The 14472-nt window shown below is 38.6% G+C and overlaps 1 long non-coding RNA gene across 4 annotated transcripts in view; it reads right to left on the bottom strand.

Moving 5' to 3' along the window:
- Positions 1–14472, bottom strand: part of LOC112058687 (uncharacterized) — a 130418-nt gene that overhangs the window by 65899 nt on the left and 50047 nt on the right. For 2 of the 4 annotated variants that reach the window (XR_002887824.3, XR_010593812.1), the window contains exon 1: positions 13583–13730. The exons of the other annotated variants lie outside the window; for them this stretch is intronic. This is a non-coding gene — a long non-coding RNA (uncharacterized LOC112058687). Of the gene's footprint in view, positions 1–13582; positions 13731–14472 lie in introns of those variants that run through there. 4 annotated transcript variants of the gene reach the window in all.

The raw sequence follows: 14472 nt of genomic DNA, 5'->3' as shown, positions 1-14472 counted from the left end.
CCCCTGCCTTACAGGAATACTTGCTTCATAACCCCAGTTATAGTTGAGCATTGGCCTCAGTAAGTTGAACTGGATGGACAGTGAGATTTGTCTGGGGATAGCTGGGTGTTTTAACTACAGACCAGGCACTATTTTAGAGCTGTACTTAGTTTCATTTTATTTGTTGAGTGGTGCAGACAAGTTAGTTACTTTGTGAAGCCACTGCAGAGTTAACATTTCAGCAGCGGGTTCATCACAAACCGTGGGTCAGAGATCTCCACTGAAGTCAATGACAAGTACAGGGGAGTCTCACCAAGGGCTTAGTCTAGTTATTCTATTGAGAAGCGTTTCTGTTTTTTAATTAGTTCTTTTTTATTACTAGAAACATTTCTATAATTAGGCAAAGTGGTCCCTAAGAGTTCCTTTTATCCCATTCAATACATGCAATGTAGAGGCAGTTGTGGAAAAAACCCTTAATTTTTATTTTAAAGCCTTTTTCCAAAATGGACATTAAAAAAAAAAAAGAATTGACCAACTGTATAGCTTGTCAAAAAATGGAAAATCCTTTCAATGATTTTTCCACTGCCTCAAAATGAGTTTGTTTTGTTTTAAATATTTTTGTCCAGTTCTAATTTAAGGGTTAATTACCACAGAGCTCTCTTTAGCTAGGGACAGAGCTCAGCTGGGATGAGGACTGGGACTAGCTAGGCAAGAAGCCTCAGGAAATGATGGGATTTTAAGGGAGCTAAGAAATACCCTATATGCAGAATAGGAGAATACAATAATAGGGTGCAAGTCTGGCAACCTAGGGAACTCAGGACCTAGACTCTGAGTCCCCACTATAGCCCGCCTAAAATGGGCTCAAGATTGGATGACTTTCTCCAGGATGTGCTCTAGTTCAAACAGGAATTAATTCCAATAAGTCCTATGGCCCATGTTATACAGGAGCTCCGACTAGATGACCATAATGGTCCCTTCTGGCTTTATAATCTATTAAATCAAAGGTTATTTTAAGCTTTTTAATAAAAAAGATTTCTGCAGCTGCTTTTAATTCATCACTTCAGTCCTCCACAACAGCCAACTGTAATGCCAGAAACAGCAGACCTACATCATTTCTAAGCTGCACGGGAAGATGAATTATGGAGAAAACAAGTTCCAGATCTTAATGAAATTGTTAGGAATAGAAACTCATCTACAATGGAAGGGGGGATTGTTTGGGAAAACCACTGAGAGATTTTTATGGTTGGCCCTATCAACTCTAAGAAGTTCTTGTTTGTTAAGCATTTTACCATAAGATAAGTGATTTCAAGGTTTATTACAACAGTAGCTGTAGCGTCAGGGAATTTTCAGAAATAGGAAGCCTTTGTTTAAAAGTCAGCTGATAAGAGCAGTAGTTATGTTGTCTGTGTGTGATATTGTGATAGCACTAATGTTCTTACTAGGAGGGGGGGAAAGCCATGCAAAGTAGTAATGGACATTTTGTAACCATTAAATACATTTAATTTTCTTACTTGTAACAAGAAACTATCATTATGATAGGATATTTTGTAAAGTTTCTATTTTCTAATTTTTTTAAATTTTACTCCTGCATATGCAGAGAAATTCCACTTGTGGTGATGGAATATTAAAATTGTGCCTTCAAACAGTCCCTAAGTATCTTGAGTGCATTTCTTCTGCATCAGACAATGTAAAGTTGCCCCTCTTAGTATCATTAGAAAGCCCTTAGCCTTTTAGTGAACCATATGGAATATGTATCAAAGATTATAATGCAGTAATGGTGTAATTCTGCATCTCCCTGAATCTATAGACAGTATTTAGGACAATCTTATTAAAGGGGTTTTAAATGATGGATTAAAGTCCTCCAGCTTTTATGCAATTATTCCGAGATCAACAGTGCAAGTCTGGATAACTGTATAAATCTATTCCACCCTGTACATAAACTTGACATTTTAATGCTTTTAAGTTTTGTTTTCATGCAGTTAACTAATGCTTTATTTATAATGGTCTCCTAATGGTCCAAATTGAGGCATAGCCATTTAAGAAGTAGCTATCCAGATTGCTGCAAAGTTAATTTTAGACTAGTTCCACTCACAAGGCCAGTCTGTTGCATCAGGCATAATGAAAAGGGAGTTTGGATTTTTTAATGTTCTGAGCTCCTGCTGCATTTTTCTTAAAGATACATGATAGTAGGAAATCATACAAATGCCAAATATTGTTCCCACTAAACCTTTTAATGGGGTCAGGATTCTGCGATAAGCCAGCAGAGAAGGGTCCTGACCAAAAATACTAGATCAAAAAACCTCTTGAATTTTGGCAAACCTTGGACCTGGATTTGAACTTTACTACACAGGTCCATATTAGTAATAAACCACAAGAAAAAACTGTGTCTGAAGTTGCCCTCTTATATGTTAGCTGTAATGAGCTCATTTAAGAGGAAAGTGAATCAATTTCAATAAACAGAATCCTGCAAGCATACCTAATCCAGACAGCATTTTCTATCAACTAATTAACAGATCCTGATTTTATGTGTGAGGCTTAAAGGATAAATGTAGCCATTGAAGAACATTGTGTATCAACAAAACACAACTCTCAGTGAGAAAATATAGATGTTATAGACTGTATGGCGGCTAGAATAGAGAGGCAAAGAAAAGGATGACTTGCATTTTGGTGTAGTGTTTTTTTGTTTTTGTTTTTTGCAGGATGGTAAGAACTCTGTCAAAGATTCAGAAATGAAGACCGTGTACATCTCAACACTGGAAGTGATTAAATTATTATTTGAAACACGTATCTAAAAAAGAACTGTATAGTACTGAAAATATTGTGACTACTTCAAAATAACCTTAGGAACTATAGAAGACGCTCAATGCTTCATAAAAGCAACATGTTTCATACCCTGTTTCCCCGAAAATAAGACATCCTCCGAAAATAAGGCCTACTTACAGTTTTGCCTCTCGTTGTAATATAAGGCATCCCCCCGATAATAAGACCTCCCCGATAATAAGGCATCCACCGATGTGTACCGTATTCTTCTTCATTGAAAAATAAGACATCCCCTGAAAATAAGACCTAGCGCATCTTTGGGAGCAAAAAATAATATAAGACACTGTCTTATTTTCGGGGAAACAGGGTAGTTGACAAGCAATTGAACTATAGAAAGAAACTCGGTTAAGTTAATTCTCTGGACCAGGACAAGGTATAAACCAAAAAGATGTGAGACAGAGCACTAGAATATAAAAACAACAACATATTAAATAGTGCAAGGGTATGTTTCCCACTACTCTATGGTAGTCATTTTAGGACAGCTAACAGAAGAAATTGGAGGTAGGATGTTAAATGACAATTGGATGTTGCTTCTTGAAACTGTCCTTGAATTTAGGTTCATTTTTAACTGTTTCCTCTCTCAAGGAGTCGCATGTAAATGGGCTTTGGAGGATTAATTATTGAACCAACATCTATTTTTAGCCAGCTGATTGAAGTCATAGGGACTGGAACAATTAGTGCACCTGCTTTAATTCAATAGCCTCCTTTCATACGAATGTATATTTATAAATTAATAGCCAGAAAGGGTGAGTGATAATTAGTGGATTGTTCCAAAGTTACTGTTTCCTGTCATGGCTCTATAGTTGGGGCAGAAAGGTTTTGGGAATACCTCTCAATATTAGCATTGGCTAGCTAAGGATGACTTATGGATCACTACCACTCTTAGAATATAGGTCTGATATACCTGAGCTTTGGTACATTACCCCATTTTAGAACACTGAATATTAAATTCCATTCTGTTGGTTGCCAGTTAATTTCTAAAGCTATGGCCATACTACAGAGCTTGTGCCAGAATAGCCCCCTAGGAGAAATGCAGCCTCCATTAACAGAGTTTTCTTCCAGGGTAGCAACTCCTGAATTCTCTCTGAATGAGGTGGCATAGTTGAATCTTGGGTATCACCGTGGGGTGTGTGTTTTGCCACACGACTGACTGGCAGAGCTATGCTGGAATAAGTTTTAAGTGCAGACCAGGCCTAATTCTGACTTTTGTGCTGGTTTCATATTGACTAAGGAAACAGTACAATAGACAATATGATATTTGATGAGACAAGTGATGTGAATGAAAATTGGAGGTGATTTAAAAGTTGCTGCAAGTTCCATGTTACTTGAAATCCATATTATTCATTGAGGAGTACAGTCTATTTTTGGAGCAGGGCATCCATTGCATTTATTACAGCTCCTCAAAAAACTACAGACTTTGCATTTTGACTTGTGAATTTTAAACAAGCTGGTGTTAGTTTTGAAAAGACAGTGAAGCTCAAGATTGTAATTGGAGTTAGATTTGTACCTCAGTTATTAATGAAACTGATTTGGATTTCTCTCATAGAAGCTCCACACACACTAATTCTGAAGTGCTGCCTGGTGAACCCTTTCAACATTGTTTTCAAACTGAAATGGAAAAGATTTTAATAGTAATGATCATGACTGCAGTAGTCTTCCGGTTCAATAGACAAAAGGAGAAAAAGTCAAGATTTTAATGAAGACAACTATAATGTAAAAATACAACCCACTAAACACAAGGGGAACATTGTTAGATGTTGCTTAGTCATGGGCTAGTAATTTCTATTAACTGTTTATGGTTATGCCAGTTAAACCAAAAATATACTGATTGCAACAAAAATGTGTGTTAACAATAACAACAGAATATTTTGTATCCATAACAACACTTTAATTTCCATCTGGTATTTTGCTGTATATTTCTCTTTAAGAAGAGCCCAAGGAAAAATCTGAAGTTATGAGATCTTAAAGTTATAATGAAGCAATGATTTCATACTGTACCATCTTTGTAGGAGTGCTATGTAATATTTCAATTAAACGGCAAAGTAAGTACTGCATTAATTGTAGCCTATTAGTCACAAACGACAACATTTTATTTTGTTGTACTTAAGTATTTTATTAGGAACAGACTGTTTTAGTTAGTGTTTGTTGCCCCAAGAGTTTTAGAGGAACTGATTTTCTGTCAGGAAAGATTGGAATCAATTGCATTCTTCCTTTCCAGACAGTGCTAAAACATTTATTTAAAGGTTTATATGCTCACCCTGCCTTATCTGTATTCCAAGTCTCTTGTCCAATGAAATAAAATTCATTCATGCCTTCCTTCACTGTGTTATTGACAAAGTGTAAGCTTTATGTGACTGGAAGCCAGAATTCTGTCTTTTGAGAATACCTCTCTCTAAACTTGTCTGAAAGAATTATTTTATTGCATTTTTCATGCCAGTTCAAGTAGGTTTGAATGGTAAATCCTAGAAGTTGGAATGTCTATGTCCATATTAGCCTTTCGAATTAGTTGCATGTACAATATGTTAGAGACTACATCCTTAAATACTAGTACTTCATGTTACTATGCAAGATTGTTATTTTGATTACGTTTTTCTTGACATGTAATAAACTGTGTATGTCACCTACTTCTACAAATCAAAAACTAGGTCAAGTCTGAATGGCTCACATTATAGACAATAGAGAGAGTTTGCCATTAGCGTGCATTTGCTCGGTTCATTCTCCACGGAAGAATACGTACAGTATCTAGAGAGCGAAGGCTGGAGATTACTGATGCTTTGTTACATTCTTGAGAAAACTAGAAGTGCAGCGGCTGCCTTGATCACACAATTGTCGCATGAAGGGATGTTGGGCTGTCATGTAAAGGACCCACATTCAGAAACAGACGTTATGTTCCACGCAGGTTGCTTTCACGTGAGATGTGAAAATGGGTCAAGTAAAGCACTCAATTTAACTTTTTAACGAAAGGCCAATTTCATCATGCAGCCTTAATTTTGCATCAAGGCATTCAGAAGGACAGGTCACTTCCTTGCTAAAACTCCTTCTCCTCCCCCTATAAAACTGGGGTAATGATTTGCTTAATAGTTTGTAATTTTTAAGTCCAGTCAGTGGCAGGAATAGAACTTGCAACCCCCTTCTTGTTCCCCAGACTGTGTTTAATCTAGACTATGGATTTCTTTTGTGGGGGAAGGGAGTAACATCTCCTCCTCCTCCTCCAAAAGAGTGACAGAGTGCTCACAAACATTATAATAATACAAATATTTTTTCAAAGCAAATTTTTCAAACTTTGTTCCTCACTTTGTACAATCAAAAATCAGTAAATATAATGGAAAAGATTTTTAACAAACAATAATTCAGCCAACTGTAATACAAACAAATCCACTGATTCCAGGGAAAGTTCCACTTCCTCCAAAGCTCCATCCTCTTTCCCTTTATTTTATCTCCTCTCTGACCAAATAGTTTATTTTCTTTGAATTATCCATGTTAGACTGTAAATCCTTCAGGGATGGGATCTGTCTTCTTGCACGTTAAAACAACACCATAGTTTGAATGATACTTTACAAAGAATATGACCATTTCAACAGTGCATCGTTCTAAGACTAATTCATCTTTATGGTGAGACCTCAAAAATCAAACCATCTGGATACGTTGAGGGGAATATTAACCAAAAGTCTATTGTTGAACACCTGATCTTTGGAGTTCTCAAAACCCTGGTCTGGAATTTAGAGGCGGGGAGCTGAGGGGGAGAATGGAGATAGTTGAGATTTTTCACAGCCAGTATCTCCACCCAGAAGGTGTAAGGCCTCTGCAGAGTTTAAAAGGGTATTAAAGGAGTGGAGCAGGGGGAATGGCAAATTGCCTGCTTCTTTTGTGCCGGGGTTATGTGGAGAAGCCACCCAAGCAGCCTGCATGAATAGGACACACTCCTGAGTTCATGATTTGGTAAGTAAACCCAGCATAAGCCATACAGTTGAAAGAAGCTTTGCACTTTTTTTCATTTTAAGTCCGTATTCACTACTACTTCGGGAATTTCCTTGCGCTGACACGTCAGTTTAACAAGACACCATTTGACTCTTTTGCCAGAGACAAAGCTTTGAGCGGAGCTCGTTTAACAACAGGCTGTTTACAACAAATCTGCTTTATTGCTCAATCTTGCTTATTACAATGCACTTTTTCTGCCTAAGAGTTAGGGTGCATTTTGTACGGCCTACAAGCACTAAAGGGGAGGGGGGGGGGGGGAAGGAAAAATCAGGAGTTGCACAATTTTATTTTGGATGACGTTTTCTTGCCAGTTCTAATGCTGATCTAGATTGGACACTGGGGGCCAAAAATCAGCCCTCGTAGTAGTAATAAGCCCTGTTTAAAGTCTCGGGGATTGGTAATAGCACTGACACAAGAGAAATGCTAAACATTTGGGCCAAATTCAGCCTTTGAATATGCCAAGAGCCTAATTTTTATTTACACTGTGTAACGAGACCTTAAAGGATGTGTAAATAACACTTCTGGCTACTTTTAAGGTGCCTTTATAGTGCTAAAGCAATGCAAAGGTGCCTTACTGTTGATGAGAATCAGGCTGAGAGTTTGACCTACAATTTTATTGGGGTATTGATCTGCAGTACCTCTGGCTATTTCTTTTAATCATTTGCCTCCTTGTGGCTGATCGTTCCTGAACAGATTTCGTAACAGATGACCAGAGTAACAGCGAATTTCATTACCTAAGGGCTAAGCATGTTCCAGAAAAAACTGCAAGGTATGAACAGCATGGCCTAACATCTGTATTCCCAGGGAATACAGCATACAGTGTAATTTCCTTCAAGTTTCATCTCCACTTCCCAGCTCTTAAAACGCCCTTGTAAAAAAACCATATTGCCTAGTTTTCCAGTGGGAAATGAAAAGTTCTGAGCACTCAGCCTGTCTCTTTTACCCTAGCAATGTGGTTGTGGAAGAGGGCTACAACACCCTTCTCCGATTTGGCCTAATAATAACCCTTTCAGCATGTTGCATGTGAGAGAATAAAAATGGACAAGAAATAGGATGATGACCAATAAATTCACAGATGAGGAAAAAAAAAATACCTGGAGCTATTTCATAAAGCTACAGGATGCCTCAAGATTTTGCATTTGGATTTTCAAGTTTGCTGAGATCATATGTGGCTCCCTAATGTGCATTAGCAAAATCGCATGAGCTTTAGTTATTCTAAAATAAATTGAACACTAACTTGCTCCAAAAGCACCTTGTTGGTAGTAAAATGAAAGCCTTTGTGAACTGTGATAAATCCTTCTACTTTGGTCCAGACAGTCCCTTTCTAGGTATCTGCCAAACATAGGGTCTGTCTTCACTGCAAAAAACAAACAAACAAACAAATGGGTGTGTTCTTAACTCGGGTTAAAATAGCAATGAAGACCCAGCGACACAACTCTTAACACAGCACCTAGTACAATGGATCCTAGTCCCTGACTGGAGCTCCTAGGTGCTACCGTAATATACATCTTATTTGAGAACCTCAGGTTGAAATATTAAGTCAAAAGAAAAGTGCTAGCAAAAAAGATACTCTGGCATGAGCATTAGTGATAGTAACAGATTCCCCCCCCCCCACTTCCTGCACACTAGTTCCCACAAGGTTAAGTGTTGTGCTGTTCAGGGCACAGTTATATGCTGGTTGCCTAAAGGCAGTTGTTGGCTAAGTGAATGTGATCCCTCTAAAGCAGGAAGCATAATCTCAATGGGAGACTTGTAAATCCTTCTAACAAAAAATCATGAACTCATTCACAATCCAGACATGGCCCAGGAGCTGGTTTTCAAATGACCTAGTTTGCCCCCATGTTGTTGTACATTTGTCCCTACAGCACTATTTCACAGACCGAAAAAATAAAATATTTCAGCTATGACTCAAGAGACAAAATATGGCTTTAGGCTGCCAGGTGGGTTCTTTGTCAAGGGGTGGATAGGTGATTAAAAGTACAAACCAAATATTTTGGTGTTGAAAAGTTCTCTAACTATACCTTTTAACAGATTTCTTTGAACAACTAACAAATAAATGGTTGATTAGATCCAAAGTGTGTTTATATACATGAGAGCGAGAGAAGGAAGTTAGGCTAGAATTACTGTGCCTAGTATCATTGGATTTTAAGCACTTCAGAAACATCCCTGTTACAAACGTGACTCAATGCTGTGACACCTTAGCATATAGCTTGTTTTGTAGTTTTCAAAACTCCAGCTCTATCTACAATTAAATTCTATTCTGCCATCGACTATGGACTGTTTATTAGCTATTTTCATTTAAACAAGAATCACATCACTAATCGATATTGTGCCAGCCACAAGAGTGTGTTTCCTCATTTATGTGAGAGAGTTGAACATCCTAAATTTTAAAAAAGTTGTAATCTACTGAGAGGCATCTGGTCCATGTATTCACAAAAAAGATTATTAAGGTTTAAAACAACTTCAGGAACATACTGGGTACAATTTGGACTCATGAATAGCTGTGTCCCCCTCAGTTCTCTAACCTGGGGTGCCTTTTACACTGCTTTGCTGTGGGAGCTACTGCTCCTGGCCTGCTCTCACACAGCCTCCAGTATGTAAATTACCCCGTTATACTGCAAGAGTGCTATAGCTGGCCACCCGTGTATTACACTGCAGAGCAACACCAGCAAATTCCCAGTTCCAGACTTCCCCCCACAGAAATGTATGTCTTGTATTGACCAGCTTTCTCCTGGACTATACAAAGTCATATAAAGTCTGTCATTTTAGTAGTAGACAATGATATTCACAAATCTTGTTATCCCAAATGGAGTTTCCCAAACATTTCAGTCCAAACACACTGGTTTAGATAAAACAATAAAACCAGTTCATAAAGTACAAAAGATAGATTTTAGGTGACTACAAGTAATGAGGTATAAAAGTCAGAATTGGTAACAAGAAATTAAAAGTAAAACACAACTACCACCTAACCTTAACAAACTAGAGTGAATTCAAAGCAAAAAGTCTCTCTCACCACAGGTTATAGCAATCTAATTGGCTGAATTGTCAGCCAGCATCCCTCCTCAATCATGCTTCCTTTGTCCTTCAAGGGTTGTTGATGCTGTGAGTAGAGATGAGAGAGAGATGATTTGGGGCCTTTGTTCTTTCATCTTATGTTTTTCCTCTTGATTTGAGGATCATCTCCAGCTGAGATTCAGCAGACAGCAAGTACGGGTGGATGGGAACCCCCAGCTGTTCCTGCCGAAAGAATGGCCACTTAGCCACATGATAGTCCATTTGATTTTGTTGACACCTGGCTGAGGCATTGCCTTTTGTTTGTGGCTGCTTTTAGTAATATCATACAGCAGAACATTATAACTTTACATACAATGTTGCCACACATTTTACCAGGACAATAATGATCAGCAAAATATGAGTTTTCAAATGATACCTCAAGGCACACTTGATACAAGATTTATCATAGTCCTATAAAAAGGGTAAACATATGGGTACAGGCTATCACAACTGTATGGTAAATATGACATAATTCACACCCTGGTTTCTTAAGAGGCGATGGCCGATTTTCAAAGAGACTATGATTTGGCCCAAAATGCATGGGCAGCAATCTGCAAAAGATTAAAGCCCAGCACACTAGATCTCGAGAGTTATATGGTGTCGTTCACGGATTACACGATGAAAACATGCTAGTAAAATTATCTCGCAAAGAAAAGTGCTCACTAAATACACAGAAACATGCAAGGCCGAGCTACATACAACTGCTGCTCTGACTGGTTTTTGGAGGTTTCTAATGTGAATGTCACTCAAGGGCTCACAAAGTATTTAAAGGAATACTACCCTATACTTACATGCTACAAGCCACTGCGGGGGTGGGGGGGAGGGGAGTTACTCAAGCTGCTACTCATCAAGACTGTGTCTCTTTCCAGGCCCACTATTACTCAGGACTCTCTATTAAGACATGCACCTTCCACAATGCCCAGGAGAAATGAGTTAGTCCAGACAATAAATGATAATATATATTCTTACTTGGGGTTTATGAACATTAGAGTTCAGGGCCATCCTAGATACAGTGCCAGAGTCTCCATTGCTCTGAATCCTATGAAGTCATCTCAACCAGTGCAATGTAAAGGGGATGTAAAATGATACTACTTCAAAATTGGTTGCATTTTGTATTCACTTTCCCCTGGTGTAGAAAACTGCACAAGATACAGGGAGATGGAGAATCTGGCCCACAGGGTTCAGATTCAGGTTTGGTTTTGAAATGTTCTCAAGTGACTTGCATCTAACTCTTTCTTTCCAGCTAGAAATGTATCCAAACTAATAACATAGATGCAAAGGCCATTTGTCTAACTATTGCCCCTAGATTTCATTGGTCCTGCACAACATTATAATATGAAAATATCCAATGGAGACTAAAAGGCAAGAGCTATTTTTCTGGTTCTGCAACAGCCTAGGGCCGTGGAAAGATTTGCTAAAGTTAGTCATGAATTGGCAAATTTTTCCTCTTTCTGTTTAAACCAGGTGAAAATCAACATAAGACTCAATGGATGTGAGTTTGCATAAATAGACACCAAATAGTTTCTTGTAAGTCACACCTCAACTGCTAGCAGAGCACCTCACCCTCCCTGATTGAACTAACCTCGTTATCTCCATACTGATTTATACCTGCCTCTGGAGATTTCCATTACTTGCATCTGAAGAAGTGAGGTTCTTACCCTCAAAAGCTTATGCTCCCAATACTTCTGTTAGTCTCAAAGGTGCCACAGGACCCTCAGTTGCTTGTAAGCCCTTGTGACTCAAAAACACTTCAGTTGGCACAGCTCTATCTTGGGAGTTTAGAACTGTGTAGAAATGAGATGAAAAAAAATAGGGGGAGAAAAGTTGTTCCCTGAACATCTCAGATCTCCAAAGTTTTGGCCAAAGGATCAGGCTGAGTCTTATATAAGGATAAGTGAATCTGAGGGGAGAAGCAGATTAATGGAGAAAAGAACGTGTTAAGGGAGTGGGCAATGGCCAGACTGTTCAAATGGGGGTGGCCAAGGTTAGGCTCCTAAATCCTTATTTAGTCTCATTAATAAGAGTGGCTCCATTTTTGTAAGTACGTAGCACCCACAATCCATTGACTTCAGGAGGAGACACAGCTGCTCAATGCATTCAGAGTTAGTCTACTAAGTCAGCAGCCTGCTTTTCAGACACTGAAAAAGTTTTACTACTCCATGCTGTGGGCAATGGTATGGGAGTTGGAAAGTATATTGCAATGTAATAGCATCAAGTTTAGCCAGTGATTTGTAGATACGATTTTCCCTTCAGCCTCTCTTTGATTAATTGTTAATGATGCATGGTCATCCACTAAGTACATTGCATAATTCGGCTGACAGGTTCCATTGACATCATAAATTGCACGGATGGTTATGAACATCAGAAAGACCTGAGGCTCAGTTACAGACTCCTACTCCATCAGTAACCATGGACTAGCATTTCTATTACCGTGCTCCATTTTACTGAAATAGTAAATAGCCTTGTCTACACTAAAGGGAAAAGTCGATCAAAGCTACGCAAATTGAGTTATGTGAATAGTGTAACTCAAATCAACGTAGCCTAGATTCTACTTACCGGCGGGGGGGGGGGGGGGGGATGGGGTGGTCCACACTACGTGACGTCGATGGGAGATGCTCTCCCGTCGACTCCCCTTACTCTTCTCGATTAGGTGGAATACAGGAATCAACAGGAAAGCGATCGGTGGTCGATTTAGCAAGACTTCACTAGACTAGACCCGCTAAATCGACCGCCAATGCATCGATCGCCAGAGTATCGATCCTCCGGTAAGCGTTGACAAGCCATTAGTGTGTATATATAGTTAGCCATTTACTTTGAAGTTCTGTGTCATAAGAAAATACCAGACTGCAAAATTTGTGAAACACTCCTACTTTTGGCATTCTTCTCAGCTAGGCAAACCGCATGAGCCCTCATTTTAATACATATACCACATTACATAAAGATCAGCTCTCCCCAGCCTTCCTTCTACATTAGAACACATTTCCAACATAGTAGAATGTCTGAGAATGCTGAAGCAAAAGGTTTGGGGAGGAGCCAGAACAGAAAACATTAGAAAGACCCAAGAAAGAACGAGACCCTGTATCCTCATATACTCTGAATTCCAAGTCTGTCTGCTACTGGAGATTTGTGCAGAAGAATCAAGTATAGCAAAATACGGGTTTGAGAGTTCTACCTGCTTTGCAAAAGTATTCCAGTTCTCAGGAGGGGGACCATGTTGCCGATGTTGTTCTATAGTGGTTTGTATTTATCCACAGGCATTTATATTTACAAAATTCAGAGGTTTTGAGAAATATTTTATTTTTTAAACTAGGGAAGGCGGAAGATGTGAAATCTGATGAAACCAGGTGAAATTTAGCACCACAAGAAATGAAAAGATTTACCATTCAAAGTGATGGTTAATTTGCCCAGCTTTACTAAGGAGGGTTGTATCATCAGGAGATGGTCTGAACATTTACTTTACACTTACTAGCCCAAATGCTAGCCAATGTGAAAAATACCTCTCCAGTCACTCACACTGAAGCCATTAATTTTTAAAAAATGAAAATAAAAACTTGTTTTGCAGAAAGACCAAAATGAACATGGATGAGAAAGAAGAACTGGATACAAAGAGAAGACAAGACACATTTTTACTTTCCCCATCTATTTATGTAGCTGTGAGCAGGCACCTTCATCAGCTTACTCCAAAAACACAATCCAGATATTAGAATTAGCTTTATTCAGAAACAGAACAATACACTCAGCTCACACTTACCTATGGTTCCTCCTGCAATCTAAGGTCCAAACTTGCAGATAACTCAATAGGACTGTTCGTGTGTAGATGTAATTTAGTATAAAGACCCAATGTCTTTCCTAGTATATGGAACAACTGAACAGTCCTAACAAAATGCAATTTGAAGAACAGGCTATTCTAAAAATAAGCCCTGTGATAGCATGGTTCAACCCTGAATCATTTGTGGGAGATCACGCCAAACATGGGATTACAGCAGCTGCCGTTGTCTACTTTTAGATATTTATATATACAGAGAGAGAGAGAGCGCGCACGCGAGCGTGTACAGGCGCTTGATAAGTGTTCAAATATATGGAGGTGAAAATCTAGGTTAAAGACCGGTCACTGCTGTACATTGAAATTCTCTATTTATCCATGTATATAGTACAACGAACAGAGGTTAACTCTTCACTTGCCAGCAATGCTGACAGTAATTTGGAGGGATTGCCATTTCCAAGAATGAGCAGTAACCAAATGTACCATCCTTGCTCTTTTATAATCTTGCCCCAAAGCAGTGCCTGTAAATTAGGCAGGGACTGTATCAAATACATCATGTAAAGTAATCCTAATGTTGTGAACTACAATTAAGATGGAGATCTGAACTTGAAATACTGGTCTTTCAATGGGACATGAGTGTTTGTTGCTATAAAAGCCACTGAGCACACCTTGTTTAACAACCTTTGACATATAAAAGGGTCGATAATTACTACTTTCATTCTTAAACCACAAAAGTGACATAGAAAATTATCTCTTGATCAGATCCACTTTCAGATCTCATTACAAACAGCAAACACGAGCATAAATCAATTTCTCTTTCCTAGATCTTTGGTTTTTCCCACCCCCAGATGTCTAATTACAGAAGATAAATGTGTGTA

The sequence above is a fragment of the Chrysemys picta genome, chromosome 19 (genome assembly GCF_011386835.1).
Source record: "Chrysemys picta bellii isolate R12L10 chromosome 19, ASM1138683v2, whole genome shotgun sequence".
Lineage (NCBI taxonomy): Eukaryota > Metazoa > Chordata > Testudines > Emydidae > Chrysemys > Chrysemys picta.
The sequence above is the reverse complement of the archived record's forward strand: the minus strand, read 5'-3'. Positions and strand labels throughout refer to the sequence as shown.